Source organism: Myotis daubentonii, chromosome 9, assembly GCF_963259705.1.
Source record: "Myotis daubentonii chromosome 9, mMyoDau2.1, whole genome shotgun sequence".
NCBI lineage: Eukaryota > Metazoa > Chordata > Mammalia > Chiroptera > Vespertilionidae > Myotis > Myotis daubentonii.
Window position 1 is genome coordinate 61,455,598 of NC_081848.1, and position 21,057 is coordinate 61,476,654.

Consider the following 21,057-nt stretch of genomic DNA (forward strand, 5'->3'; position numbering starts at 1 on the left):
TTACTCCCCATGTCAGGAGTGGAAGGCAACTGTGTTGCGTGAGGAACTGCCAACGTCTCAGAGAACCCCCAAGTCCCGGGCCTGAACAAGCTGACCAATAATATGTGTGTGTCCATATTCTATTCAAGACCAAGGATTGCCCCCAGTGAGTAAAATTGGGCTAGTGAGCAACAGTCACAGAGAGACAGAAAAGGCCTCCCAGCAATCGGAGCTGATCAATGGCTAGAATGCAAAGTAGTAAGATCCCCATCGCCAAAAGTGGTCAGCTTACAGAAATTCATGTATTAAAGTGGAGATTGACCTGGCCAGCGTGGCTCAGTGGTTGAGCATCGACCTATGAATGAGGAAGCGATGGTTTGATTCCTGGTCAGGGTACATGCCCAGGTTGCAGGCTCAATCCCCAGTGTAGGGCATGCGGGAGGCAGCCAATCAGTGATTCTCTCTCATCATTGATTTCTATCTCTCCCTCTCCCTTTTCTGAAATCAATAAAATAAACACACACACATAAATATATATATATTAAGAAAAAGGAGATTGGACTCACTTCCAATTTTCCAGTCCTATAAAATAAAAGGCGTGACCTATAATTATAACAAACTTATAGGATACCCAAGAAAACAGAAATTGTGGAAATAATAGCAATCCAAAGCAACTTACAATGAGCCAAGGGAAAGGTCTAAAAACCTCAGTATGGCAATTCCAAAAAGCAGCTCTCCTGAGAATATTCAAGAAAAACCAGAAGTTTCTTCACACCTGAACAAAATTCAACCCTTTGTAGAAGCAGTTATTAGGCTGAATTCCTGGCACTGAGTATAGAGACAATTTAGAGCTGGAGGAATTGGTACACAAACTCTAAAGCAGTCCCACCAGGTTCCTACTCAAATGCAGTACAGCGCATAATGCTTGCCATTAAAAACAAACAAACAAACAAAAAACCTCAAACCTGGTTAGCATGGCTCAGTGATTGAGCATCAACCTATGAACCAGGAGGTCACAGTTCAATTCCTGGTCAGGGCACATGCCCGGGTTACCAACTTTGAACCCCGTGTGCACCCCTCACCCTTCCTCTCTGAAATCAATAAAAAGAAATATTTTTTAATAACCACAAACAAACAGTTGCTTTCCCATCTCATACAAAAAATCAGATCTGCTTGAATTCTGCTCTCTGCATTTGTACACACTATAGATTTACTCTCAATATTCTGTTTTTCAGGAAATTAGAACTCAAAGTTATGGCATACCAAAGTTAATTGTTAATTCAGAAGCTAAAATCTGCAACCTCATAATTTCCCAAGGGCTTGAAATTCTTATTTATTCGTTCGTTTCTGACAGTGTCTGAGGATCAGATTAAAAAAGGCATTCTTTGTCCCACCGACTATGTATGCATCAGCTGGAAACAGGAAAGAGAGATAAAAATTGACTAGGGTCTTGCTACTGGTGTGGTCCAAAAACCCAGCCTTAAAGGCATCACCAGCTCCCCCCATCCCCACCCCCACCGTCCCAACCCACTCCCGGACCTGCAGAATCCGAATCTGCATTGTAACAAGATCCCAGCGATTGTAGGTACCTAAACATTTGCGTCCTAAACGAAGGAACCGGGACTCTGTTGTTCACCTTCTGACCTTCACCAGAAACAGCAGCCTCTGGAAAGCAAAACAGAGAAAATTACTGTGATTGTCATCATTCCTGGGATCCTCCGTCAAGTGTTTGTCTTGTTTTAGAAAATTTCCTACTGCGCACAGGGACCAGCCAGGCTTACCCTGGGCCGCCAGAGCCTCCCGCGTGTTTTGACCCAAATCAGCTGATTAGTCTCGGTTCGTTATTAGACTTCAGGGGGAAGGAGAGGGAAGCCTTCAGCAAGTGTCCCGACAAGGAAAGGCAGCTGGTTCTCCTAAACGGCAATAAATGAGCCTAGCGGGGCTCCATCCTGTAGAACCTGCAGCCTCTCAGTCAGCAGAGAAATCCCTGCCTGGGAAGCCAGGGCCACTTCCCAGACGCCAGGGGCTTCGATGAGCCCGTGAATGTGGCAACAGGGCAACTTGGGGGGCATCCAGGCATGAGACATGCAAAAAACCAAACTGAAGTATTTCCCAGAGTCCTTCCAACATTCAAAAAGGCCACTGATTGAGGCAGGAAACGCCACAGATCTCATAGCAGCTTTTCAAGGCCGGGGGTGTGGGGGGACACCCCTTTAAATAAGTCACAGACATGCCCCTATTTTTTAAAAGTAAATCTGAGGAGGAAGGGTTTGTGGGAGCATATCTTAGAATCAAGAGAATTTGGCAGAACAGTGCTTGGCCATGTCATTGGCGGGTTTTGCTCATGGCTATTAGCAGTGAAGTGTTTGCCTGGCTCCCTGCAAATACATGTGAAAAAGTGGCGGTCACTGTTTTCTGCAAGCATCTGTTTTTGCTGCAAGAATGAAATACAACTGGAATGACCCAAAGAAGAGAAATATCAAGACCTCACCTTCTCCAACTAAACTTGGATTGGAAATCAAATAAATCTAAGAGTTTTGTGCTCCTGCAAAACTTTGGCTTTCATGATCTGGGGCCTGATTCTGGTAACCTCAAGACCATCTGACCAGGGGTACATATGTGTGGGGTAGGAGGACGGGGTAGTTTTCAGCAGGAGAGAAAGAAACTGAGGTCCTAAACACCTAGCGAGTCCGCGAAATTCTGACTCCCTAACGTGCGAAGCTGGTGACTTTCACTCTCTCATCCCTCCTACTTCACCCCATTCTGAGTGTCTGGTGCAACAGCCAAGCTCTTTTCAATGAGTAAGAGATTCCTCTCGCTCTCGCCCTAACATGAGAAAGGCACAGCAATTAAGAACTGCGAGAGTGCCATCAGGAAATCCAAAGTAAGAGTTCCAAGTGCATGCCAAGGTTAGACAATGGACTTCCCCATCCTGCAAAGCCTCAAACAATCATCGCCATGTGTCATAAAATTTACAACAAGCCACTTTTGCTAATGGAAAAGTACTTTCTTTCTAAGGCCTTCTGGAAAGTTGTTGTCTTTTTTTTTTTTTTTGCTTTTAAATGGATTCTAAATACTAGGATTTCCCACAAACTAAGTTTACCACCAAGAACGTCAGAAGGATGGATCCTATTGGTTAGCGGGTGGAAAAACCTGTGCCACAAGGAGCTGTGTTCATACTTGCTTTTAAAGACCTTCAGGTGATTTTTTTTTAAAGAAAGAATACTCTAAGTGGATATTTATGAAAAGCAAACATTTTTTGAAGAATTCCTCATAGAGGCCTCCAGCTTTCAAGGAGGGACATCACCGGCTTATCTTTCCCCTGAATCCTAAAGCTCCCTCTAGTGACCAAGAACGTACCACCGGTGACAGGTACACACAGTAAACATTTTCCAAAGCCTCTTGCTTCTAGATAGCACCTTGAGATTCTACAGCATTTTCACATACATCTGCTCATTTAACACGAAAACAGTAGGAAGGAAAAGTATCCTTTACCCCATTCAACAGAGAAGCTGAGGTTAGATGAGGCTGACACTTGCACGTGGCTGGCGGTACCGGAACGGGAATGGAGGCCAGGTCCCCTGTGTTGTCCTGCCTCATGCTCTATGACAATTACATAGACCAGTGATGGCGAACCTATGACACGCGTGTCAGAGGTGACACGTGAACTCATTTTTTTGGTTGATTTTTCTTTGTTAAATGACATTTAAATATATAAAATAAATATCAAAAATATAAGTCTTTGTTTTACTATGATTGCAAATATCAAAAAAATTCTATATGTGACACAGCACCAGAGTTAAGTTAGGGTTTTTCAAAATGCTGACACGCCAAGCTCAAAAGGTTCGCCATCACTGACGTAGAGCAACCCATGAATGTTCTCATGGAAAGCACTCGTGAAGCATGTTCAAGGGATTTACAGAGCGCTCCTTGACTTTGGGGCTCCCTTGGAGAATTGGATGAGAATGACGGACCCACACCTACACATTTTCCCCTGCAACATCAGAACACCGTGGACCACCCTGAAGGGTATCTACTGACCCCCTAGGGCTCTAAGAACCCCACGTGAAGAACTTGTCGACACCTCCTGGATATAATCTTGAGGTATCAAGAACTCAAGGAAATGAACTTTGAAGCTGTGTGACCAGCCTTTTTTTAACCTGCATGAGGAGCCAAAACTCTGAATCTCCTTTAAGAGATCAATCCATATTTGCAAGAAGTTGAGCTTGGGCATTTGCTTGCATTTTCTATAGATGTATGTATGAACAAAGCAATGTTTTAGCAGGGCCTAGGAGGAGTGTGCTTGGGAGTTTAAACAACAGACACATTGTCTCGGTTTTCTCTGGTATAAGAGATTAAAGGAGTGATCATAGCTTCACACGTACTGCACATGTTTGTGCGGCAATTATGCTTGACAATTGGTTCTGGTTTCCCCATTAATGCCAAAGATTCTTTTTTACAATGTGATAAACCCTTTTGGCTCCAGCATACCGGTTCCACACATTCCTTGGTCTTTTTATGCTTAATGACGGAGTTTTAAAAGCTGTACTTTGTCTAACTCTGGGGTGCGCATGTGTGAGTATGTGTTATGGCCATGAATAGGGTTGGGGATACAAGAGAGGACAAGAGATTATAGGGCTTAATGGACTGACTATACATATATATATAGCTCCCAATCACCCTGCTGGTCACCCCACAGATTGGCCCTGATTGCTGGCCAGGCCTAGGGGCCCTACCCATGCACAAATTTAGTGCACCAGGCCTCTAGAGTATGTGTGTGTGTGTGTGTGTGTGTGTGTGTGTGTGTATGTTTTTCCAGAGAGGAAGTGAGATGATGAGAGAGATAGAAACATCAATGATGAGAGTGAACCATTGATTGGCTGCCTCCTGCACACCCCACATTGGGGATCGAGGCCGCAACCTGGGTATGTGCCTGACCAGGAATCAAACCATGACCTCCGGGTTCATAAGTCAACACACTCAACCACTGAGCCATGCCGGTCGTGCCTGACTATATTTTAAAAGTAAACTCACATGGCAACCATTTATAGTAAAAAAAAAAAAAAAAAAAAAAAAAAAAAAAAAAAAAAAAAAAAGATAGATAGATAGATAATAAATGTGCAAAAGAAAAACAGCCCCAAATATAATTTTAGGATTCTCACTAAGTTCATTTCAGTGACAACAAAATCTGGTTACACACAAACCTGTGGATACATGTCTAGATATAATTGTCTATGACTCTTCATACTTTGCTTAGGTACACCCATTTGACTGGCCCCCAAAAGTAGCAGCAACTATTTTAATGAATATCATGCATCAAGGTTGAAATCAAATTTGCTAAAAGTTAAATTATTCCTTTTTTATTTCACTCCAATGCAAAGGCTTACATCACCCTAAATGGGCCCCATGAACCTGGTATTCTTTTATACTCTTGTCCTCCAATATTTATTAGTAAAGTCATCATGAGAAAGGGAAGAATTACTATTATTCTGATATATTTCAAACATTTCCCTTTCCCAAGATACCAATAATATAATTATTATCAATGCCTATTATTTTTCAGGAGTTATGCTAGATACTTTGAAACCCAGTTCTACTCTTAACTAGCAAGTTAGCTTCTCTATACTAATGTTATCTTGAGAATAAAAAATGGAGACAATGAAAGCACCCACATAATGGAATTGTTGTAAAAACTAAATGAATATAGTGCTGAGAATAATGTCTGGTACACAGTAAGCACTCCATAAATGTCAATTATTATTATTTACTATTATTAAAAAAAATTTTTTGTTAATACTCACCTGAGGATATTTTCCCATTGATTTTTAGAGAGAGTGAAAGGGACGGGGGGGGGGGGGGACAGAAAGACAGAGAAACATTGATGTGAGAGAGACACATCAATTGGTTTGCCTCCTACACTTGAAGCCAGGATCAAGCCTGCAAATGAGGTATGTACCCTTGGCCAGAATTGAACCTGGATCTCTTCAGTTCATTGACTGACACTCTATCAACTGAACAAAACTGGCTAGGGCTGTTCACTATTATTTAAAATAATACTCAAAATCACCCTTTGAGTGGAAATCATAATCCCATTTTACAAATGAGGACCTTGAGATTCAGAGGCTAAGAAATGTGCTCAAAATTACTCAGCAACTAAGCATCACAGCTTGAATGTGAACCTATTTCCACATGTCTTTGAACCCCAGGCTCCCCCTGATGCTACACTGCCTCCTCCATCAAATAACGCTTCGTTCTTACCTGAGGCAAGAGTGCTCTTCACCCATGTTGGTCTCAATTTCCTCACGTATAAAATGGGGATAATGACAGTGCCTACTTCCCAGGGTTGACAGAGCAAGCACCCATAAATGTGACTCTGATGTTTCTCCTAGTAATGAAACTAAAGGCTACTTTGAGACTTCCTAGGCAAGTTAAGAGAAAAAAAAATGTGACTGGCCTCACAATAAAGTGACGACCAATGTCTTCTACCCAGTGACATGATCATCACACTAAAGGTCTGTTTAATCTGTTTAACATTTTATTCCTAAATTTCTCTTTGAACCTCTCTTGGAAGAACCCTAACATCTTTATGTAAGAATAACAGTCCCAAACCACCTGAAATAACAACAGTGGGGATTTTTAAAAGGGGGTCTGTTTGTTCTGGAATACCATAAAAGAGGTCCGCTAATTCAGCAGATTACTAGCTTCAAAGCAGTTCAACTTGACCAACTTGGAAGCCAAAACAGTCCTCATGGTCAGCATACAAATGGGAATTTAACAACGGGCCTGACAAGTGCATTCTAAAAGCTGTATGTAAGAGAGTAGAGTGGGGGCCAGGGAGAGAGTGACGGCTGTGTTTTGGTGGGAGTCGAGTTTGTGATTGCTAACTTGTTATTTCAACAGCCATAGTTAGTACTTATGTTGTCCGGCCTGGCATAAGTTGTTACTCCCAGTTGGATTCTTTTCCTTTTTTTCCTGAAACATGACTTTGTCTTCCTTTTCTTAAATAGCTAAGTATTTCAAATGACATTCTATAATTCAGAGGACTGAACAGGGCATTCTTCAAAAACAGGCATGTCAAAACTAAAACTTGTAAAAACAAAATCTAAACTCCTACAAGGAATTAAGCATCAAATCTTTCATCAAAGGATTGCTTATCACATGTGTTATCATCAGCTCTTGATTATACACATTAGTGGAGAGGACCAATGACCCAGATAATTCAAAAATCATTTATTTGATTTTGAAATGTGTTTTTATTTACATTTGATCCTGGGTCTATCCAGTCCTTAGGAGTGGAAATGGAAACAAAATAATGAGCTCACGCTGTTTGACTCAAAGAACCAGAAAAAACAGCCCAGAGTCTCGACCTTGAACTTGTCCCAGCTCTGCTTTCAGTTCTACCGAGTTAAGACTTCATTTGCCAGATACCAGCCTAAGTAGACATTTCCCTTTTTAAGCCTGCAATGTTTGTGGCTTATTATCTTCCATTAAGTGAGAGAGAAAATTAGATTTGGGAGTGGAAAAGCCTGTCTTTCTAGTGCCAATTGGGCTACACAATATATGAAGTAAGAAAAAAACATACTGGGCCTGGCTGGTGTTGTTCAGTGGTTGAGCGTCGACCCATGAACCAGCAGGTCACGGGTTGATTCCCAGTCAGGGCACATGCCCAGGTTTTGGGCTTAACCCAATAGGGGGTGTGGAGGAGGCAGCCAATCAATGATTCTCTCTCATCATTAATATTCCTCTCTCTCTCCCCCTTCCCCTCTCTGAAATCAATTAAAAAATATTATTTAAAAAACACTTATTGGATGATCTTAAATAGGGCACTGCCTCTATACCCCCATTTTCCTCTTCGCACAAGCTGACTCTAGTGAGGGTTAGATGAGAGGGTGTGACAAAGCACTCAGTCTAGTCCTCGGCACCTACTGAGTTCTATATAAATGCAGCTCCATTTTATTGGCTTCTGCCTAACCTTATGGTGAATTATCAATCTATACAGAAGAATTAAGTGTAACCCCACAAGAAAATACATAGCAAGTATCTTTGCAGAATAAGTGAATAAATCTTTGCTCCACACTGAATCAGGGCCTACATAAAGTAGTATGTTTAAGTGCAAAATGTCAAAAGGTCAAGAGGGAGGAAAATGTGATAATGCAGGTAAAAAAACACAGCTAGAAAACTCTTGATTTTTCTAACAGAAAGCCCTTGCTCGATTGCTTGTAATTATTCCCTTCTAGTATATAAATTTAACAGACTCAATTCATTTCAATTACTTTTCTACCAGTAAGCAATGTCCTGTGTCACTTTTGTTTGGTGATCGTTCATTATACTGCTGGATTACTTATTAATGGCTTGTTTATTTAACTCCGGGGACACAGATAACGTCTGCATTATCTGAGTGTAATACCTTGAAAAGCCTCTGTTCAACATGTTCCAGAACTTCCTCACAATAGCAATAAATGACACCAGGTTTTAAAAAATATCAGTAAACACTATAACTTGGAGGGTGTCATTCAGTAATTGCTTTTCAACTGCATTTCCAGATTCTGAAAGACAGAGTAGCATTTCATTATCTAATTATGCCCTAGGAGTAACTTGATATACAGTGCTATTTTGCAATGATTTTATTGGTGTTTTTTTTTAATTTATTTTTTTATTGATTTCAGAGTGAGAGAAAGAGAGAGGGAGAGAGATAGAAACATCAATGAAAGAGAATCATCGACCAGCTACCTCCTGCGCGCCCCCTACTGGTGATGAAACCGCCACTCAGGCATGTGCCCTGACTAGGAAACAAATGGTGACTTCCTGTTTCATAGGGCAATGCTCAAACACTGAACCACACTGGCCGGGCATGATTTTATATTGTTTCACCTCAATCATTATCAGGTTGGGGTTTGTGAAACTCCTAGAATTTTAATTCCATGCCCTTAAAACTATACAGCATCAGTAACATTCATTTGTAGTCTCATGTCAAAAATAATGAACTTCCCAAATATCACACTGAAATTATCATTCTGTATATACAGAATTTCATTGTTTATTGTCCCCATATACCAACCTAAGTTGAACTTCCAATCTCCCTGAGTTACTCCAAATGAAGGTATTGACTTCTCAATCCCCGTGGTTCTCAAAATTTAGGGTATGAAGACTCGACGAGAGCCTTGTATTCTCCACCACCAGACTGTGTTAGTGTATAGATCCAGGGGTGAGGCTCAAGGATCTCCATTTTCAGCCAGTTCTGATGCAGGTGGTTTGCAACACACATTTTTAGAAATCACCAACTTATACTAATACTTTGATTTGATTGAAAAAAATTTAGTTGCCATAACTTAATAAAGTATTACTAAAAAATGTAAACACTTTCAAACTTGCTCAACTGAATAATCCTGAGAAGTTAAGTCTACTTAAAGGGTTGGTTTTTTTGTTTTGTTTTTTGGTTTGGTGAGCCACTAGTTTAAATACTGATTGCACGCTTATTACATATGCTCTGCACTGAAGCATATAAAAAATAAACAACTACATTTTGTTCAGCGGGGCTTCATAACCTAGTTAGGGTAGCAATATAGAACCATAAAGAAGTTAAGTCAAATTACTTAGAGTGAATGATTAAATGGCAAATAAGGGGAAATCAGAGGGGGCACTGATAGGGATTGAAGTGGGAGTGGGAGGGGGGAGCCTTCCCAGGAGTGCAGGGGCAGGAGCAGGGAGGTAAGACAGACCCTGAGGCAGGTTAAAGAAAGCCAGAGTGACTACGCCTCTGAGCGATCATATTCTGGGACTGCCAGAAACACATGACACCTCTGCTATGCATATTTTGCCTCCGAGTTCAGAGATGCCAACTATAATTAAACCCACATGCATATTTAAAGTCCCTGCTTACTATAAAAGGGGCAAAGCCCCCTTTTAGATCTTCTCAAACTGTTCAGTATTTTAATGCCAAAAGTAGAAGAAAATAAAAACAGCCCTCAGCCACAATCAATAGTTATTGGAGAATGACCAAAATTGAAGGAAAAAAGGCCAAGGAAATTTAGCACAGAGGTACATTTTTAGAAAAATGAAGAAAATTTTTCATTAATTAGTTCAAGTTCTGTGCTGGAAGAAAGCGCAGAAGTGGAAGGGAAATGGATATGCCCAACCCCATTACACAGACCAGAAAATGAAAACGCAAAAGCTAATGAGGGCAGGATGAGAAAGCAAGTGAGTAACGCAGGCCAGGGCGGGAGGCAGTATAAGAACTGTGGCTGAAACAACCATAATGTCCACAGAAAATATAAAAAATACGGTATTCATGCAAACAAAACCTTGTACATGAATGCTCATAGCAGCACAATCAAATGAAAGAACCTGTCCACATAATTTATGACTACATAAATAAAATGTGGCATATCCATAAAATGAAATATTATTCAGCCATAAAAAGGAAAGAAGTACTGACAAATGCTATGACATTAATCAATCTTGAAAACATTATGCTAAGTGAAAGAAGCCAGACATAAAAGGCCATATTTTGTATGATCCCATTTATATAAAACATCTCTCTCTCTCTCTCTCTCTCTCTCTCTCTCTCTCTCTCTCCTGCTCCCTTCCTCTCTGAAATCAATAATATATATATTAAAATAAATAAAATAAGGAGACAGAAAAATTGATGGTTGCCAGGAGCTGGGGGAACAGAGAATGGGGAGTAACTGCTTAATTGCAACAGAGTTTTCTCTTGGAGTGAAAAGTTTTGGAACTAGACAGAGGTGGTGGTGGTTGCAAAACCTTGGGAATATATCCTATGCCACTAAACTGTTCACTTTGCAATGGTAATTTTGTACCATGTGAATTTCACCTCAATTTAAAAAATCTAGAGACAACAAAAAAGGAACTGGCAAGCTGGAAAGGACACACCTTGTAATTGGCATCTACCACCCCATCCTTGCCAGGTGCTGCCATGTCAGAACTTACTATTTGAGAGAGAATGAAAACTCAGGTTTTTATATAAAAACTCGCTATTTTAAATATTGGGAACTAATTCAAAAAATTCAAAATTGTGCTGGCCAATGAAAAACTTACCCCGGGGTAAAGACAGGCCTGGGACCACCAATATGTAAATTATGGCAAAGCCCATGCTAATTTAAATAAGAATATTTTAATAGTCTATAAGCTCAGTGTATTGTTTCATGATTTCAAATTCTTAGAGATATTTTAAGTAAAAATTTCATTTTACCTGAATATATTTACAAACATATACTAACTGTACTTTAAATATAAAGTTACATATATATACTTTAATAGACAACACTATGACATAAAAAATAGTTTGTTTGTTTGTTTTTTTGTCTGCAATGGCCATTCCACCCCATGACATCCGAGTTCTCTTTCATGACTTAATTTGAAATTATACCTTTTTCTCTATGATATTCTGTAGGGAATACTCCAAATGTGAGTTCTTCTCTGCTCAGTAAAAGCATTATGCTGGATGAAAGGCAGCCGTCCATGCATATTCATGACCTAAGTTGCCTTAGCTTTGATCATTATTCAGTCAAACTTCAGTTTGGGTTAAGACCTATAAATAAAGTGGAGTAAAGACCTTACTTTAAATAAATTCCAAGCACTTATAATTATGTTTAAATGCTCTCCTACCAAATGGCAAGTTATGTTAAAATAGAATAAAATATCCAATATTTATTTATTTTTAAATATTTTTTTATTGATTTCAGAGAGGGAGAGAGAGATAGCAACAACAATAATGCAGAGAATCATTGATCGACCTGCCTCCTGCATGCTACACACTAGAGATTGAGCCTGCAAGCTGGGCATGGGCCCTGACAGGGAATTGAACCATGGCCTCCTGGTTCATAGGTCAACGCTCAACCACTGAGCCACACCAGCCAAGCTCAAATTATCCAATATTTATAAGACTAAACAAACAAAACAAAGCCTCTAAATTTGAAAGCATAAATTTCAGGGACAGCATAACTTTTTATTTTAAAATAATTTTGACTTATGAAAGGGTTGGAAACATACTATTCAGAGTTTCCAAATACCCTTCACCTAAATTTCCCTTAACTATAACCATGGTACATTTATATGACCATTTATAAACATGTATATAACTGTGATACATTGATCGAAAATAAGAAATTATCACTGGTACAAGAATGTTAATTAAACTATCGATTTTGTTCAGATTTCTATTCCAGGGTACTAGGTTGCACTTTGTCTCCAAGGCTTAGCGAGGTGGAGACTAGTCTAGCTTGCACAGCACAGGGCGCAGAGCACATGTTCAAACGCAGGTGAGCCTCTGCTGCTCCCTGAGCCAGGCTGCTTCTGAGAGGTGCTGGGCTGAGCCCTGGGAAGTCTTCCTGAAGTCAGTTGTTTTTATGCCACAGGCTTAGAGGGAAACGGTGTTGCCCTCACCGTCCTTACAAGTGATAAGCACTGACCTAAGTCTACATTCTAAAAATGCAAACGTGAACCACTCAGAACAATACACATTTAGAGCAGAAAGTGGGCCTTTGAGGTCTAGTTTAATGTCTTCATTGATGGCTAAAGAAATTAGTGAGAATTTCCTCTATTTTACTGAGAGATAGATACCTTTTAAAATTTACAATTTAGACTTACCTATGGGGCACTTTGCATCTCAGCCTACACCAAGGGAGGAATCCCTTGGCTGAGGGCGCGGGAGCTGTAGACAGGTAGATGATCGATGGTTGTTTTAGTAAATTTATTCAAACTAAGAAAAACATTCTGCTTCCACAAAACCAAAGAGAAACAGAAAGCCTTCATCTCTCTCTGGCCCTCAGGTGGTTCCCAGGACCCTGAGGCTGGAGGGAAGGCAGAAGTACCTCCTTTTGCCCAAGTGCTGTGCGGGTCCTCTCAGCTGAGAGCACAGGAACAGGAGACGAAGGGAGAGACTGTGGTTTCTGGAAAAGGAAAGGGTGGTGTTCCTTCCCCACGTTTTTCTCCTGCACGTAAGGTATAGCTTTCTCCCGAATGACAGACAATCGGGTATTTTCCCTTCGCGAGTGTCCGACCCACTTCCAATTTTAAGAGGTAATTCAAGATACCCCTGCCCTTTCTAAAAAATGTTTTCTCTCGGGCAGATTGCATTATCAACAGGAGTAGGTAAATATTCACTGCAAAGTAACTTTGTGTTTTTTTCTCAAGCCAACACATGAATTTAATTTAGAATACGAATGGGCATGGTAAACAGGAATATTATTTGTTGTTTTCTTTTCTGAATAAAGATTGGTTTTTAGTTTTAAGTCATAAAGGGTAGTTTCTTAGTGAACATACTCCATACTTGTTCAACTGGGCCATGGGTATCAGACCAAGCAAGTCTGTGAAAGTCTACCCTTTGAGTTGCCAATGAGATCACTAGCAATTTATTTATTAGATAAGTAGCCCCACCTGTATTACTTCAGGCCTGGAGCCTCAGAGGGTCTATGTTTAGCATCAGACTTCAAGGTTTACATTCCCATGGAATTCTAAAGGTTTTCTTCAGGAATGACTAAGGTTTTAGAAATTTCCCATGTAACTTTGTCATACTGGGCCATGTGCACAAGCTGTCTGAAGATGCCTTTGATACTCGAGGGCTGTCCTATCAGCTGCCCTTGGTCCTTGAAAGAGGGGTTACAGGTGGAACCATTGTTCTAAGACCATTCATTACCCTCCAGCCTCCGAAATGATCAAATGCTCAGTGTTGTTTATTTGGGTGGCTCCAAACTAGTCTCAGCTTCATCACTCTCTCCTGGAAGCTTTTCCTCACCCACAGAGCTCAGTTTCTTCCTGATATGCCCTGAGAGCTTGTGATTTAAGGTAAGTCCTGCCCTAGCCAGTTTAGCTCAGTGGCTAGCGTAGGTCCTCAGACTGAAGGGTCCCAGGTTCAATTCCGGTCAAGGGTATGTACCTCAGTTGCAGACTCAATCCCTGGCCCTGGTCCAGGTGCATGCAGGAGGCAACCAATTGATGTGTCTCTTTTACATCAATGTTTCTCTCTCTCTCTCTCTGTCTCTCCACCTCCCTTCCACTCTCTCTAAAACAAACAAACAAAAACAATGGAAAAATATCCTCAGATGAGAATTAACAACAAAAAAAGGTAAGTACTGGTTTAACTTACCTCCACTAGAATATAAACTCTATCAGGTTCAAGACTAGGTCAGTCTATTGACCACTATGCCCCTAGAATCTAGCATGGTGCTAGAAATTCCACAAATACCAGTGGAATAATCAAAGAGAAGGCTTCACTCATTCCATCTGAACCCTTATGCAGTGTCTGAAAGTGTAGGAAACAGCCCACTCTCCCGTCCTTAAAACATCTCTCCCACAGGGGGAGCACTCTCCTATTAGCCTCCCCCCACCTTCCCCTTTGCTCTTCCAATGGCTTCCTTTGCTCCTCCTTCCCGTTGCGTTCTTTCCCTACACTCCAGCCTAGTCCATCTTCTCCCTGCCAGGACGCAGTAGGCACTCCACAAATATGTGTTGAATGAAAGGATGGCATGCCCCAAACTCTCCTAGGAACATGTTATCCATCTCCATAGCTTCAATAATTATGTTAAACTGAATATCTAAATATCTCTACCCAACCTAATTTAAATATCTATCCCTAACTTAAATGTCTCGCCTGGGCAACAAACCTGTACCTCCATGAGCACCCTTATATCAATACATTCACAACTAAATCTAGACTTTCCAATAAACACAACAGATTAATCCCACACACGATCTCTTTCCCTCCCCAGTCTCTGCTGAATCATGGTAAGGAATTTAAGGGGTGGGAGGGGGGAGGGAAGAAAGAAGGTACAAATCCACAGGGCAAAGAGAACAGAAGAGAACCCAACAGCTAACTAAAGATTTCCACACATTTGTGGAAGGTGTAATGCGGGTGGAGGTGAATTAGCTGAGTTAGGAGAGTACCACCGGGGAATAGGACATTATGTATGTAGTAGTTTCTTCTCATGTCTAAAAATGTAAGTTGCAATTTTTTTAAAAAATATGTTTTTCTCGATTTTAGAGAGGAAGGGAGAGAGAGATAGAAACATCAATGATGAGAATCATCAATCGGCTGCCTCCTGCACGCCCCCTACTGGGGATCGAGCCCACAACCTGGGCATGAGCCCTGACGGGGAATAGAACTGTGACCTCCTGGTTCAGAGGTCAACGCTCAACCACTGAGCTACACCAGCCAGGCTTTTATTTTTCAATTGGCTGTTTCATGTACCTTTTTTCTCTTTCACCATTTAACAGTTTCTGAATGCTGAATTAGATATTGAAAAAAGAAAAATAACTGATTCAGCCTCAGCCTACAGAACCCTGGAAGGGCATATGGAGACCCAGCATGAAGGAGAACAGAGCTTACGCACCAGGTGGACTGAACCAAGGCAAGTGGCAGTTTACATAATGGGCTGTGCCACACTGAGCCACCTTCCAGGCTCTCCTCAGGAAAACTGGCAGCTGGCTTCTATTCCCCAGGATGATTAGACCTTCTCTAAGAAACTGACTAGCCTAAGGGAGACTTCCTGGTATGTGGAGGTTCCCTCTACAATCAGCAAGCACTACCTGTGCCCACATAGCTCCGTTCAGCTTTCTTTCTTTGTTTTTGTTAATCCTCACCCGAGGATATTTTTCCATTGATTTTAAAGGAAGTGGAAGAGAGGGGGAGAGACAGAGAGAAACATATATATTAACATTATTGTTGACAGTATTACAGATGTCCCCCACCTTCTCCTCCTTTGGCCCCTCCACCATACTCTCCCCCACTGCCCACAGGCCTTCACCACACTATTGTCTATGTCCATGGGCTATGCATATATGTATAAAAGTTTTTTGCTTATTCTCTTCTTATCTCCCTACTCCCCTCTGTTTGCTCCATGCTTCTGGGCCTATTTTGTCAGTTTATTATGTTCATTAGATTCCACATATAAGTTGGATCATGTGATATCTGTCTTTCCTCTAGCTGGCTTATTTCACTCAGCATCATATTCTCCAGGTCCATCCATGCTGTAGGGCAGAATTCTCAAGGACACCCCTTTCCCATCCCACCCCATACACCTGCTCCTAACACATCTTCCAATTTCTGTTCCGGTTATCACCCCGCTGATCAGGCCTAAAAACTAGAACTCTTATCTGAGTTTTCCACCTTCCCCCACCCTGATATCTAATGTTAGCAGTCCTGTTTGTTCTACCTGCAAAAGATATCCCAAATCCACCTCCATGTTTTACCAGGTCACCGCTGCCGTCTGACTCTGGACTTTCCTGGAGACTGCAAGATACTCCCTGTGAGTCTCCCCTGCTCTGCGTCTCTGTCTCCAACAGGCCGACTTCCTCACAGCAGCCGGAGCATCTCAGATCGTATCAATTCCCCGCTTAACACCTTCCAGAAGCTTCCCAATACAATTAGAATAAAATCTGAACTACTGAACTCAGGATTATATATGACTAGGCCCGCCGACTTTCCAACCTTAACTCCTACTGTTTCCCCATCACTCTCTCCACTCCAGGCAAGCTGGCCTGTTTCAAACACACCAGATTCATTTACCAGCTGTTCCCTCTTCCCCCAGATTTTATTTTAGCAAGGCTCGCTCAGAATGTTACCACCTCAGGAAAGCCCATCATCTATAGAAGACCTTTCTCCTCCACCCAGTCATTGTTTACCCCAGTGATTTTCAACCCTTTTCATCTCACAGCACACATGCACACATGGACTAATTACTAAAATTCTGTGGCACACCAAAAAAATTTGCCAACCTGACAAAAAAAAAAAAAAAAAAAGATAAAATTTTGATTCATTCACACCAGACAGTTATTGCTGAGTTGGCTGTTGTCATTCTTTTATTTGACAATCTAGGGGGAAAGAGTCAGTGCTCCTGACTAAAGAGTCAGGTACTGCATGTTGTAAAAATTCTCGCAGCTCACCAATGTGCCTGCCAGGGCACACTGGTTGAAAATCGCTGGTTTATACCAATGCCCGGTTGTATTTTCTTTATAGCACATACAGCCAAAAACACATGATTGGTTTATATGTTTAATATCTGTGTCCTATCACTGTCATGGGTCCCATGAGGTCAGCAGGGACCCTCTCTCATTCACAGCAGCTAGAATACTAGGTAGCACACAGCAGGTATTCAATATTTACTGAATCAATATGAAAAAAATAGTGTTCACTTTTACTTTTAGCATAGGGGTAAATGAAAATCTACCCTAGCACGGACAGGTTAACTTATTTTTGGTATATCATCAGTCAAGACTGGTATCTTTTTTTTTTTTAATATTTTATTGATTTGTTTACAGAGAGGAAGGGAAAGGGATAGAAGATTTGAAACATCGATCAGCTGCCTCCTGCACACTCCCTACTGGGGTTGTGCCTGCAACCAAGGTACATGCCCTTGACCGGAATCGAACCTGGGACCCTTGAATCTGCAGGCTGACGCTCTATCTACTGAGCCAAACCGGTTAGGGCAAGACTGGTATCTTAACCAGAGTCAGTTATTATGTAAATCAATTATCACTAAAGAAAAATATTGGTACTTCATATCAGTATTATCATTATATAAAAAAAGGAAATAAATTTGCCTTTAAGGTACTTTCCTCATGATAAGTTTCTAAATTAGATAAGGTACTGAACACTGAAAACAATTGAGGCACCTTCCAGGTAAGCAGACACGAAGCCAGGACTCAGACTTGGCTCTACAATACGTGTGTCCTTTCTATTGGATCATGGATTTGTTGACACTATAGGTTACCAAGATATTTCAGAGCAGTTCCAATCAAAGTAGAAGTCAAAGAGCTATCTTAAAAATCACAGCAGAAATTTCAAATATTGTAACATAGTGTGCAATGCCTAAAATATCAAGTATATTGACTTTAAGAAAAATTGATTCAGGTAACACTAACGTCCTGGTAATCAGGCATGTTGATTGGTTTGAAGAAAAATGAGGTTTTCATAATAGATGAGCTTGGTAGTCAAAAGCTTTTATAAAAACGTACCATTGGAGTAGCAAAGCAGGACCTCACACACCCACAGGACCACGTCCAAAATCTGCAGCATACAAAGCCGTTGTAGTCTGACCCCTGCTTTGTTCCCAGCCACTTTTCACATGTTGATGAGTGTGGTCAGCCTCAAAATCGTCTAGAAAATCCCTGCGTAACTTTTACCAGCTCAAATGTAACCTCCTTTGTAATCTTTGTTAATCCATTCAGAAGCTGGATTATCTCTTATCTATGTTCCCAGATGAACTCTGAACATAATGTTTATTTTTAAAAGTCTTCTTTTAAAAAATGTTTTCTCGCCATAGCCGGTTTGGCTCAGTGGATAGAGCATCAGCCTGCGGACTCAAGGGTCCCAGGTTCAGTTTCAGTCAAGGGCATGTATCTTGGTTGCGGGCACATCCCCAGTAGGAAGTGTGCAAGAGGCAGCTGATTGATGTTTCTCTCTCATCGATGTTTCTAACTCTCTATCCCTCTCCCTTCCTCTCTGTAAAAAATCAATAAAATATATATTTTTTAAAAATGTTTTCTCCCTAGCCGATTTGGCTCAGTGGATAGAGCATCAACCTGCGGACTGAAGGGTCCTGGGTTCGATTCTGGTCAAGGGCACATGCCCGGGTTGTAGGCTCTATCCCCAGTAGGAAGTGTGCAGAAGATAGCCAATGAGTAATTCTTTCTCATCATTGATGTTTCTATTGCTCTCCCTCTCCCTTTTTCTCTGAAATCAATACAAATATATTTTTAAAAAATTGATATTAAAAATGTTTTCATTGATTTCAGAGAGAGGAAGGGAAAGGAAGAGGGGGATAGACACCAATGATGAGAATCATCGATCAGTTGCCTCCTGCACGCTGCCTACTGGGGATCAAGCCTACAATCCAGGCATGTGCTCTGATTGGGAATCGAACCTTAACCTCCTAGTTCATGGGTCGATGCTCAACCACTGCGCCACACTGACTGGGCTGAACATAATTTTAAGTGTAGTATATTACAGTATTTATTCTACTTTGTTTTCCTAGCTAGGCTATAAATGCTTGCTCAATTAAAGAAATATACAATTTAAATTCCTAAATCAATATGCAAAGCATCTATCAGAGTAAATGTTCAACTATTATTGATCAAAATCATTAATTACTGATTAAATGAAAAGTCTTATTAGCATTGTTTATAGTTAAACTAGAAGCCCAGTGCATGAAATTCTTGCACAGGGGAAGAGGGTATCCCTCAGCCCAGCCTGCACCCTCTCCAATCTGGGACCCCACCGGGATCGGGCCTAAATGGGCAGTTGGACATCCCTCTCACAATCCGGGACTGCTGGCTCCCAACCGCTTGCCTGCCTGCCTTCCTGATTGCCCCTAACCGCTTCTTCCTGCCAGCCTGATCACCCCCTAACCACTCCCCTCCAGCCTGATCGACACCTAACTACTCCCCTGCTGGCTGGATTGTCCCTAACTGCCCTCCCCTGCAGGCCTGGTCCTCCCCAACTGCCTTCCCCTGCAGGCCTGGTCCTCCCCAACTGCCCTCCCCTGCAGGCCATCTTGTAGCAGCCATCTTGTGTCCACATGGGGGTGGCCATCTTGTGTTGGAGTGATGGTCAATTTGCATACTACTCTTATTAGGTAGGACTAGTAGCCCATCACGCAATATCACGTGCAGTAGGCTGCCCACCACTTCCGCAGGAGCTGACAGGAACCGCAGTGTGCCACCGGGAGCCGTGCGGCTTCAGCGGGAGGCAGAAGTGAGCTGTGGTGCCCATGGGAGCCAGGAGGGAGCTGCACCGCTTCCGCGGGAGGCGGGATGGACCCACGTTCATTCCATGGGAGGCGGGAGGGAGCTGCGCTGCTTCCGCGGGAGGCAGGAGAGACCCATGTTCATTCCGCAGGAGGCAGGAGGGAGCTGCACCGCTTCCGCAGGAGGCGGGATGGACCCATGTTCATTCCGCAGGAGGCAGGAGGGAGCTGCACCGCTTCCGCAGGAGGCGGGATGGACCCACGTTCATTCCATGGGAGGCGGAGGGAGCTGTGCTGCTTCCGCGGGAGGCGGGATGGACCCACGTTCATTCCATGGGAGGCGGGAGGGAGCTGCGCTGCGTCCGCGGGAGGCGGGAGAGACCCATGTTCATTCCGCAGGAGGCAGGAGGGAGCTGCACCGCTTCCGCAGGAGGCGGGATGGACCCACGTTCATTCCGCAGGAGGCGGGAGGGAGCTGCACTGCTTTCGTGGGAGGCAGGAGAGACCCATGTTCAGTCCGCAGGAGGCGGGAGGGACCTGCGCCACTTCCGCAGGAGGCGGCCTGCCGTCTCCTCTCCGGGCCTGCACTCGGCTGCGGAGACTGCGGGCCGCCCCCAGTCCCTGTCCGTGTCCGCTCCGGGGGGCCAGCCCGAGCCAGGTGCAGCGACAAAGCAAACATTCCGCCAGGACTGGGGGCCTCCGGCGGGGCTGAGAGGACTGGGCGCTGCCATCTTGTGGCTATGGGGGCTGCCATCTTTGTGACAGAGTGACTGTTAATTTGCATATTACCCTTTTATTAGATAGGATGGTGCCTAAATGATTTAATCCACTGTGTGAAATGGAAGATTTCTTGGCTATAACAACTCTATCTAAAACCCCAGGAATTCAGGCCTATGCACACTATGTTTTTAACACACAAGTTTTTTGCTGCCCTGGCAAATTCTTCATTCTTTCTATATAGGTGAATTTAGTCAAGTAGAATGACCATCTGTAAGTTTCATTGTAGCTAAGAGGTTCTGACAAAAATGGTCACTTCTCTAAATCTCTCTGCTATTTTGGTTCAACAAACTGCTTGTTCTCTGCTTAGAATTTTCCTAGATTTCTGACGACATGCATACACATCAAAGATCCTATTGCTGTTTTCTTGCAATGATCAACACCACTGCAGGTTAATCATAACAAACTTGGCAAATGACTAAAATAGCAGAAACATAAAATATAGTCACTTTTAAATGAACTTACTGATTTATATTGCCACAACAAATGTTCATTTCCTGATGATCCCCTAAAAAAGATACAGATCTTTAAAATTTAATAAAAGTGCTCAGTGATATTTTAGTAATCCTTTGAACTATTATGCTTAACATTTATTAATAAG

The 21,057-nt window shown here is 42.2% G+C and overlaps 1 long non-coding RNA gene across 1 annotated transcript; it reads right to left on the minus strand.

The window, feature by feature from the left end:
* Positions 1-1,335: 1,335 nt before the first annotated feature.
* LOC132242231 (uncharacterized) lies at positions 1,336-20,965 on the minus strand. Its single transcript, XR_009454551.1, has 3 exons — positions 20,922-20,965; positions 1,569-1,644; positions 1,336-1,391 (listed from the first exon to the last, which is right to left on the minus strand). It is a non-coding gene; the product is annotated as an uncharacterized LOC132242231 (long non-coding RNA).
* Positions 20,966-21,057: the final 92 nt, after the last annotated feature.